At 40.9% G+C, this 10,696-nt stretch overlaps 1 protein-coding gene across 4 annotated transcripts in view; it reads left to right on the top strand.

Annotated features, from left to right (window-relative positions):
• Positions 1-9,101: 9,101 nt before the first annotated feature.
• RNF141 (ring finger protein 141) overlaps positions 9,102-10,696 on the top strand; it is a 31,426-nt gene continuing 29,831 nt past the window's right edge. For all 4 annotated transcript variants that reach the window (XM_074230300.1, XM_074230299.1, XM_074230297.1 and 1 more), the window contains exon 1: positions 9,102-9,230. The gene's annotated coding sequence lies outside the window, so the exon portion shown is untranslated. The remainder of the gene's footprint in view (positions 9,231-10,696) is intronic.

Genomic DNA, 10,696 nt, shown 5'->3' with positions numbered 1-10,696 from the left:
TCATTATTATTACTCATAGGGAAGGATTTGGAGCAGGCAGCAGGCTTTATTGTAGAAGAGGGTCACTGACTCAAGGAAATATATGAAAATGAAGAACAAATTTCCATAGTTCTTTTGGAGGTGAGGAAAAGATATAAAAGGGTGCAAGATGAAGTCAACAGTTTCAAAAGCTGTAGAGAAGTCCAAAAGGATGAAGAGTGGGGAAAAACCTGTTGGAGGGGGTGCAATTTTAGAAAACGCCACTACACCGAGAGAGAATTTTGCCCACAAGTTATAGACAAAGGAAGTAAAGATCCCATGATAAAGTTGACCAAGTTATAGAGTATCCAACAAGGCCTTTCAGGTACTCCCTGTCATCACCTCCATCGAATCAGCTCTCTTTTGAATAGGTTTCAGCTCTTGAGGTCACTGATCATCTTGCTAGGTCAACCTATTTCATCCTTCCATCTTAAAACTGAGCTTCCTCTTAATCCCTGGAGGCTCCTTTACTATCTGGGCCTCAGGTCTATTCCCTTTCACTGCTGTCCATAACTCTGTTCACATGGGCCCTATGTATTTGGCTGCTACCTCTCTAGGCTCTCTGCCACCAGAACTCTGATTTCTCTCTAACTCTTCTTTCCTGAATTTGCTTTTATGCTTTGGTTGGATCAGCTTAGCAGAGATTCCCCCCAAAAAAGAGTCTATCCATGCTCTCCCTACTATTTACATGACCACCACCCTTATTCAGACTCTTACCCCTTTAACCCAGACCACTGCTGTGGTCTCCTTCTAAGATTCCCTATTTATGATGTTCTTATCACTCCTATCCATGCCAGATTGGTTTCTTGGTGGACAAATATAACTGCATCACTCCACAGCTCTCCTTTTCCTACCAAATAAAGACCAAATTCCTAATCTTAGTCTGACATTCAGAGACCTCCACAGTATGATTCTTGGCTGCCTTTCCAGATTGTTTCACATTAATCCCTCTCACATATTCTATATCCAGTCAAACTAGGTTAATTACTATCCCCAAATATCTCTCATGCTTTTATTTTCTACTGAATAAAAGTCCTTAACCATGCCCATCCTCTTTCATCCCTATCTCCTTCTCCTTGAGGGCAGCTAATACACAATGGAGAGAGTCCTAGACCTAAATCTGACCCCGAACACTGATTAGCTGTGTGATCCTGGGCTAGTCACTATACATTGTTTGACTCAGTTCCTCATTTGTAAAAGGAACTGGAGAAGGAAATGGCAAAACACTCCAATATCTCTGGCAAGAAAACCCCAAATGGGATCACAAAGAGTCTGACATGACTGAAACTAAGGAATGGCAACAACTCACCTATTAATATACTTCCCACATTTGAGGTAGAGGTCAAATGAAGAAGACCAAATCTATGAACCATTGGAATGGAAGAGGGATAGCTAGACTGTAAGGGATGAAGGAGAAGGAAAATTCAAGGCTGATATCAAATTTCCTATCTTGGGAAATTAGGAAGACCCATGGCACCATAGACAGAAACTTCTATTCAGGAAGTGAGAAGTGTTCATTATCTGGAGGAGTCATTCAAAAGCTGTCATCAGTGGCATTCCCACAGTCCTGCCAGATGTCTGGTAACCTCGGAAAAGGAGACCTTTCATGTACTTTCTCTGGGAAATATATGTAATTTCAAAAGTCATAGCCAATGTCTCCTGATCTTGTGGGATAGGCTTTCTTTATGATTTTATTGCAGCCTCTGTGGAAACATGGCCTGTTTTAATAAAAAGATAAAAATAACGACAAGCATTTATATGATGCTTGTCATAGTTCTGTAAAATATTTTACAAGGATTATCCTTTCTAAACTTCACAACAACCCGGGGGGGGGGGTTCTAATATCACCCACCCCATTTTTCAGATGAGGAAGTTAAGAGAGATTTAGTGATTTGCCCAGAGTCACATAGCCAGAAAAAAAAAAAAAAACTAGGCTGGATCTGAGTTTGGGTCTTCCTTACACCACTGACAGCAATCTATTCATTGTACCACCTTGCTGTTCCAAGTCATGGATGAGATTATAGAAACATAGACTTAAGGTTCTTAATTGGTGATGATGTTCAGTCATTTTTTTTCAGTAATTATAACAAGAGCTAGTATGTAGCATTTTAAAGTTGGGAAAGTATTTACATATGTTTTCTGATTTAGGTACTATTTTCCCCATTTGACAGATAAGAAATTAAGGTACAGGAAACTTGTTAGTTGTCCACATTCATATCATAGTTGAGTTTCTGAGGCTGGGTTTGAACTTAGATCTTGATTCCAAGCCTAATACATTTTCTACTACACTACCAAGTAGTCTTTTTTGCAGGGTGAAGATTCCTTTCATGTTCTAAGTAACCTCTCATTCCATTGCTGAACAGTGTTAATTGTTAGAAGGATATATAGGGCAGTTAACTGGTTAATTGGATAGAGCAAGAACCCTGCAGTCAGGAGGATCTGAATTCAAATCTTCCCTCAGATACTTACTAGTTGTATAACTCTGAGCAGTCCCCACTACACACACACACACACACACACACACACACACACACAAACACACACACTTGAAACCTGAGGGTTGTTGTGTCCAACGGCTCTCATTTTATAGATAAAGAAACTGAGGTCCAGGGGGTGAAATATGTAAGTGCCAAAGCTGGGATTCAAACTCAATTTCTCAGACTTCAACTCTATTCTTTTATCACACAACACTGCTTTATGTTTCATGGTAAGTGAAAATTTATCTCCATGTCCCTTCTAAAGAAGCAGCAGCTAGGTAGTGCAGTGGTTAGACCATTGACCTTAGAGTCAGGAGGACAACAGTTCAAATCCAGCTTCAGACACTTGACTCTAATTGCCTCACACCCAAGGCCATCTCCACTCATCCTGATTCCTATATGGCCACTAGACCCAGATGGTTCTGGAGGAGAAGGTGAGGCCGGTGATTTAGCACAGCCTCCCCTTCACTCAAATCCACTTCACATGCTTGTCATGGCATCACCATCCTGATGTTGTGGTCTTCTTTAAAAATGAAGGACAAACATCATCATCATCATCATATTATTATTATTATTATTATTATCATCATCATCATCATCATCATTATTAGCCATCAAATGAATAACCTGGAGCTCAGGGAGGCAGATTTCTACCTCCCCTGCTTTCATTTCTCAGGTGTGAATGGATTGGCTCAGGCAGAACTGTTCTTCTCTATTAAATGAGGCTAGAGCCATCAGGGCTTACAAAAGATAAGAAACTGTTATGAATGTGTATTGCAGCAAAGATAGTGGAGCTATACTATTTAATGTAGAAGTAGAGACTTTGGGGAGTTTCCCCTTGGATGAAAATCTGGAACTCTTGGTTGAACTGAGTTATCTTTCTTCCAATGGGAAAGCTCCTTTATTCCATCATCTGGTATATGTTCTTATGTGTCTACTTTCTCTGATTTCTGTTTTGCCATTGCCTTGGATAAATGATTTGCTTTGCTTTAAAAAAAAATAGTGGGGCGGCTAGGTGGCGCAGTGGATAAAGCACCGGCCCTGGAGTCAGGAGTACCTGGGTTCAAATCCAGTCTCAGACACTTAATAATTACCTAGCTGTGTGGCCTTGGGCAAGCCACTTAACCCCATTTGCCTTGCAAAAATCTAAAAAACAAACAAACAAAAAAAAAGCAAGTAGACAATATATAAGGGTAAGTTGTGCTTGAATTAATATTTTTCTGTATGATTAAAATAGATTACATAAAGCATTAATTATATGCTAAGTAGTGAAGTTGTAAATACAATCTAGACCTGAACACTGTGTCTGGCACTCGTAGGTGCTTAATAATTGTTGATTGAGAGAGCAGCCAGATGGCACAGTGGAGTCAGAAGGATCTGAGTTCAAATCTGACCTCACACTTAATAATTACCTATGTGACCCTGGGTTAGTCACTTAATCCCATCGCCCTGCAAAAAAACAAACAAAAATAATTGTTGGTTGATATAAAAAAGCAAGACAGTTCTACCCTCAAGGAGCTTATCTTTTAGTGGGGAAGGCAAAATATGAAAGAGAATTAGGGGTGAGGGATACCATACAAGGTGGAAAAGTCTGGTGAGTTGGGAATTGAGTCAGATCAGAAGTGAGCATGGCCTGAGCAGGAACATCCTGAAATGGAGGTCCAGGGAGGAACTTATCAGAGGAAGCAACAGCATGAGGTGAAGGCTAGAAATGTAGAGGACAATAAAACTGAAACCTCCCAAATATGATGAATAAGAAGTAGTTTTTTTAAGTTTGAGAAATACTTATCATTTTCATTTAATTCAATTAATTAATTTCAAATAATCTATATTAATAATTAAATTTTTTTAAAAAAAGAATGAATGACCAATTACACAGAACTCTTCAACAAAGACTAGAAGAAACAGCTGACCTCAGAGCTGTTGGCAGGTGTTGCCGGTGCTGCTTATCTATAAATAGGAGATAGCGTGTTCCTTGGGCATTTTTCCAAGTCAGCTTCCATTTTATGTGGTGAGCAATTTAAAAAGTTTTACAGAAGATTTGTTTCCAGAACTGGATTACTAAGGATGCATTGCTTTTCCCTTTGTCTAATACCAATAATCTGAATTTCTTTGACACTCTAAGCGTGTCTGGAAATCAGCAAATTTAAATTTTCTAGTTTAAGTTTTCTAGTTCAGGGCATGCTGAAATTGATAAGGTTTTTTTATTTTTGTTTTCTTTTACTTTTCTAAAAAGCCATCCTGGTTTTAAAATTGAGGTTATCTGGTTTTTTAAGCACCTAAGAGGTTTGCTCTGACATCTGGTCTTTTCTTTTTTCAGCTAATTAGATTTATTGATGTTTTCTTTTTACATTAAATATATTTACAGATTGTTTCCACTTCCTGAGAAGTCTCTTGTAACAAAGAAAAACAGTTGAATAAAACTAATAATAGTTATTTCTCATGAAAGTACATGAAATGTTCACATCTGTAGCACCCCACCCCAACCTATTAAAAAAATGAACAAAAGTCTATTTTTTTCTCCTTCCCATTTCCTATCTCATTGGGGGCAGGGAGAAAAAGAAAAGTAAAAAGTAAACAGCTTTGAAAGGCTTTATGACACAATTCATGACACCAGAGGACTGTAGATGAAACATATTATCCACTAAAGGGAGATTATGGATTTAGGGTGTGGCATAAGATAGCCACGTGGAAAATTTATTTTGCTTGACTATAAAAATTTGTTACAAGCAAAATAAATTTTCCACGTGGCTATCTTATGCCACACCCTAAATCCATAATCTCCCTTTAATGGATAATATGTTTCATCTACAGTCCTCTGGTGTCATGAATTGTGTCATAAAGCCTTTCAAAGCTGTTTATTTTTATATTGCTGTTGTTATTGTATAAATTATATCCTAATTAGTTTATTGTTATTATCATTCAGTCATTTTCAGTCATGTCTAACCTTTCATGTTTCTTGGCAAAGGTAATGAAATGGTTTTCCATTTCCATCTTCAGCTCATTTTACAGATAAGAAAACCGAGGTAGATCGGGTGAAATGACTTGTTCAAGGTCATACAGTTAGTAAATGTCTGAGGCCAGATTTGAACTTAGGAAGATGAGTCTTCCTAACTTCCTAATATCATCAGACCTGATGATAATCCACTAGTTGTTCCATTAATTTATAAAAATGACCAAAGTTGTTCATTTTTATAATATTAATATTATAGCATAATTGATCTTCTGACTTTGCTCACTTCATTATGCATCAGTTTATATAGAAGTCTTTCCATGTATTTTTTTTAGATTTTTTTTTTGCAAGGCAATGGGGTTAAGTGGCTTGCCCAAGGCCACACAGCTAGGTAATTATTAAGTATCTGAGGCCAGATTTGAACTCAGGTACTCCTGACTCCAGGGCCGGTGCTCTATGCACTACACCACCTAACTGCCCCTTTCCATGTATTTTTGAAGTCGCCTATATCCTTATTTCTTATGACTCAATAACTGTAATTTATTCTTCCATTCAACTGTTGGACATCTTTTTCCCACAAAAAAGTAATAAACTACTCTTATAAATATTTTTGCTTGCAAGAGATTCTTTTTCTTTTTGACATAGTACAATCATGTTTAAGGACACAAATAGTTTAGTAACATTTTGCATATAATCCCAATTGCTTTTCATTTGGGCTACTAGGCCAATTCACAGGTCTACTAATTATGCATCAATATGCCTGCTTTATCACAGCTCCTCCAACATTTATCATTTTCCTTTTTGTCTTCATTGTCACTCTGGTGGATATGAAGAGAAAAAATTTTTTTAAGGTTTTTGCAAGGCAAATGGGGTTACATGGCTTCCCCAAGGCCATACAGCTAGATAATTATTGTCTGAGGCCAGATTTGAACCCAGGTACTCCTGACTCCAGAGCCACCCCCCCCAAAATTTTTTTTAAAAGAGTCATACATTGTTTGACAGAGATCTACTAAGAGGAGGTCATACAGCCCTTAATAGCTTCTCTACCCCTTTTGGAGCTTAAATTGATCCAAGAATTAAACCTCAGCAGAGAGGCAGGGTGAGGCAAAGAAAGGAAAAATTGAGGAGGTTGATCAGTCCCATTAGGTATTTTAGAACAACAGACTTCAAGCTGAAGCTCAAATTATACTTTACCTATTCAGGGTTTGAGCAAAGTTCCAAGAAGTTTCCCTCATCTACTCCTACAAATGCCTGTCTATAATAGATGCTATCATGTTCTCTTATTTCTTTATTTCAGCATTTCCAGGAACCTGAATTTTTACCTCATCTATACAAAGATCTGGGGCTAAATTGAGGTGAATATAATTTTAAATTAGGAAGGAACAGAATCAAAATTCAACCTAAATATTAGGAATTTTTCAAAATTGGGGGTTCTGAACTAATATAATTGCACTCCTAATTTTTTTATTTAATGTATAAACTTTAACAGCAGAGAAGGGCATTGAGGGGTCATTCTCTTGTCCCGTATTTTAAAAATGAGTCAATTATGATGAGTACTTGGCTGATTGAATCTCCTGCTACAAAAGGGAGATAATAAGGAGAGGGTGGTGGTAAGGAGGTATGACCACCATAGTCCATACTTGCTTCCTTTCTAGCAGTTGCTATGGGATATTGCTTTTGAGGACCAAGGATAGCTAGTCCAATCCTACCTCTCATTCTTTTGTGACCTTGGGTAAAGTTCCTTAGATTCTTTTTTTAATTTTATTTTTTCCAATTATATGGAAAGATGGTTTTCAGCATTAATTTTCTGTAAGAAATTGAATTCCACATTTTTTTCTAACTCCTTTCCTTCCTTCCCCTTCCCGGTGACAGTAAGTAATCTGATACAGGTTATACATTTACAATCATGTTGAACATATTTCCATATTAGTCACATTCTGAAAAAAGAATCAGAACTAAAGGGGGGGGGAAACCTTGAGAAAGGAAAAAACAAAGCCAGTTTTCACTTTTTAAAAAGTGAAAATAGTATACTTTGATCTGCATTCGGACTCCCTAGTTCTATTCTATGAATGGGGGCGGCATTTTCCATCACAAATCTTCTAGAATTGTCCTGCTGAGAATAGTCTATCATAGGTTTGTCATTGTATCATGTTGTTATTACTCTGTACAATGTTCTCTTGGTCTAGGGCTCATGTTAGTGAGCATCAGTTCACGTAAATCATGGATTGCCTGTGGTTTCTTTTTTTAAATTTTTTTAAGATTTTATTTATTTTGAGTTATACAATTTCCCCCTAATCTTACTTCTTCCCCCCACCCCTAACAGAAGGCAATTTGCCAGTCTTTACATTGTTTCCATGTTGTACACTGATCCAAATTGAATGTGATGAGAGAGAAATCACATCCTTAAGGAAGAAACATAAAGTACAAGAGATAGCAGAATTAAATAGTAAGATTTTTTTTCTAAATTAAAGGTAATAGTCCTTGGTCTTTGTTCAAACTCCACAGTTCTTTCTCTGGATACAGATGGTATTCTCCATTGCAGACAGCCCCAAATTGTCCCTGATTGTTGCACTGATGGAAGGAGCAAGTCCATCAAGGTTGATCATCGCCCCCATGTTGTTGTTAGTATTTTTCTGGTTCTGCTCATCTCGCTCAGCATCAGTTCATGCAAATCCCTCCATTGCCTGTGATTTATTTCAAAATAATAGTATTCCATCACATTCATAACATAATTGATTCAGTCATGCCCCGATTGGGCATCCCCTCATTTTCCAATTCCTTGTCACTACAGAAAGGGTTACTATAAATATTTTTTGTAAATGTGGGTCTTTTCCCCCTTTTTTATGATCTCTTTGGGATACAGACCTGATCTGATATTGCTGAAACAAAGGGAATGCAATTTTATTGCCCCCGGCCATAACTCCAAATTGCCCTCCCAGAAAGGCTGCATCAGTTCATAACTCCACCAACTAGGCATCGGGGTCCCTGATTCCCCCCATCGCCTCCTACGTGGTCAGTCTGATAGACGTGAGGTTTTTGATGCCTTTCTCTAATCTATAATGATTTGGAGGATTTTTAATGATTATAAGTAGGTTTAATTTAGGTTAGATCATCTGTAAAATGAGATGTCTGGATTGAATTCCCACTAAGCCTTTCCAGCTGCCTCTGCTAAGACCTGGGCCAATGAAGTTCCTCCCAGCTCTAAGACGTTGGAGCGATTGGAGGAGTGCTCGGGTCTCCTGAGGACCTGATAGGCTGTCGCCTCGTCACCAGGGCGGGGGAGGGGCGGAGCGAGGGAGAAGCCTTCTCGGGTCTCCTGAGGACCTGATAGGCTGTCGCTACGTCACCAGGGAGAGGGGCGGAGCGAGGGGGAAAGCCTTCTCGGGCCTCCGGAGTACCTGATAGGCTGTCTCCACGTCACCGGGGCGAGGGGCGGAGCGAGGGCTCCTTTTATTGAATGAAGAGGGCGGAGAGGGCTGCCGAGGGGCGGGGCGGGCGGGGGAGGAGGAGCCACGGCGCTTCTCGAGTTACCTAGCAACTGGAGGGCGGGGGAGGGGAGGAAGGGGAGGAGCCACGGCGCCTCTCCCGTTCCCTAGCAACGGCCCGGGTGGGGGGCGGGGCCGGCGCGCCTTCGTGCGTCACTGAGGCGCGACGGGGCTGAGCTGCGGCCGTTGCCTTCGGCCCCGGAGCTGCCGCCTGCGGGGTCGGCGGGGCCGTGCGGGCGGCGGGACGGTCCTCGAGCGCCGTCGCCCCGCCGGGGACCGCGATGCCGTGAAGCCGAAGTGAGTGAGGGGCCCTTGGTCCGCCAGAACTGCCCTCCCCTTGGGTAGATGGAGGGGGCTGCACCCTCGCCGCCGGGCGGGGCCTGATTACCCGTAACCCGACGCCCGCTGCCTCCTCCCGGGCTCCCTGTTTTGGCCTCGAGCGGCCTGGAGGAGGGGGCGTCCTCCGAGCCCCTCCCTCCCTCCCGCAGCAGCTTCAGGCCCGCCCCTCCTCTCTCTCTCCTTCTTTTTTGGTTTGTTTTAGGTTTTTGCCGGGCCGTGGAGTTAGGCGGCGGCCCGGGCCGGCCCGCTAGGGCATCCCACCTAGCTGCCCCTTCTCTCTTGCTCTTGGTGGGCGCCTCCCCTCCAGAACATCATTTTACCGCTTAGTCTCCCTGCTGGCCAAAAAAGGGGAACCATGGCTTCATCCTTGTAGAATGAGCCGCCTTCAGGATGCGGAGCTTGGAGGAACGCTTCTTTTAGTTCCTCAACGAAGGCTTTGTTTTCCAAAGATGCTGACTCTTTTTTTTAAGGTTTTTTGCAAAGCAATGGGGCTAAGGGGCTTGCCCAAGACCACAGGGCTAGGTCATTATCAGGTGTCTGAGGTGGATTTGAACTCAGGTCGACACCATTCAGACCTGGTAACTCTCCCCTGGATGATGTCAATGTTCCTTCTAAAATGTAGTGCTGAGAACTAAGCAAAACATTCCCCATTTGACTAATGAACAAGAATACTCTTGTTCTGGACCCAATTCCCCGTACTTATTTTAGTATGCATATAGTTTTTTTGGTCACCCTATTGATGCCGGGGAAAGATGAAGAGAATTGTGAAGGTAACAAAGAAAATTGGGTGGAGATGTAAATTGGCTAGAAGTAGGGAATTATAATTGTAACAGAAACAATTTGTAATCTTTTTTTAGGTTTTTTTTTGCAAGGCAATGGGGTTAAGTGACTTGCCCAAGACCACACAGCTAGGTAATTATTAAGTGTCTGAGGCTGGATTTGAACTCAGGTCCTCCTGACTCCAGGGCCTGTGCTCTATCTACTTATGCCAACTGGCTGCCCCAAAAGATGCCAACTCTTAATTTCAGATTTGGTCTGAGGGCCTTCATCCTCTTGCATTTTAGTTTCTACTTCCAGAGGAAGGTATATTTACAAACTATATTCTTTGCTATTTAATGTCCCCTTATTTTAGCTATTTGAATACCTTATATCCTGCTCTGAGAGACTTCATAGTTTATGAACGGTAATTAGCCCCCAAAATATAAAGCATGGTCTAGATAGCATTATAGCATCTGACCTACTTTGTGTAAATATTATAAAGTATTCTTCACAGTAGTCTTCTATATATAATATTATTATCATCTTTTTACAGATGAAATAAAACGGGGGGGCAATATCTGCCTGTAGTCATATAGTTAGGAAGTATGGGTACTATGGAGTGCTCACCGGCCTTGGGATCAGGACTATCTGAGAATTGAAGTCAG

Source organism: Macrotis lagotis, chromosome 3 (assembly GCF_037893015.1).
Source record: "Macrotis lagotis isolate mMagLag1 chromosome 3, bilby.v1.9.chrom.fasta, whole genome shotgun sequence".
NCBI classification, from domain to species: Eukaryota; Metazoa; Chordata; class Mammalia; order Peramelemorphia; family Peramelidae; genus Macrotis; species Macrotis lagotis.
Note: the sequence above shows the minus strand (reverse complement) of the source record. Positions and strands in the feature narration are given on the sequence as shown.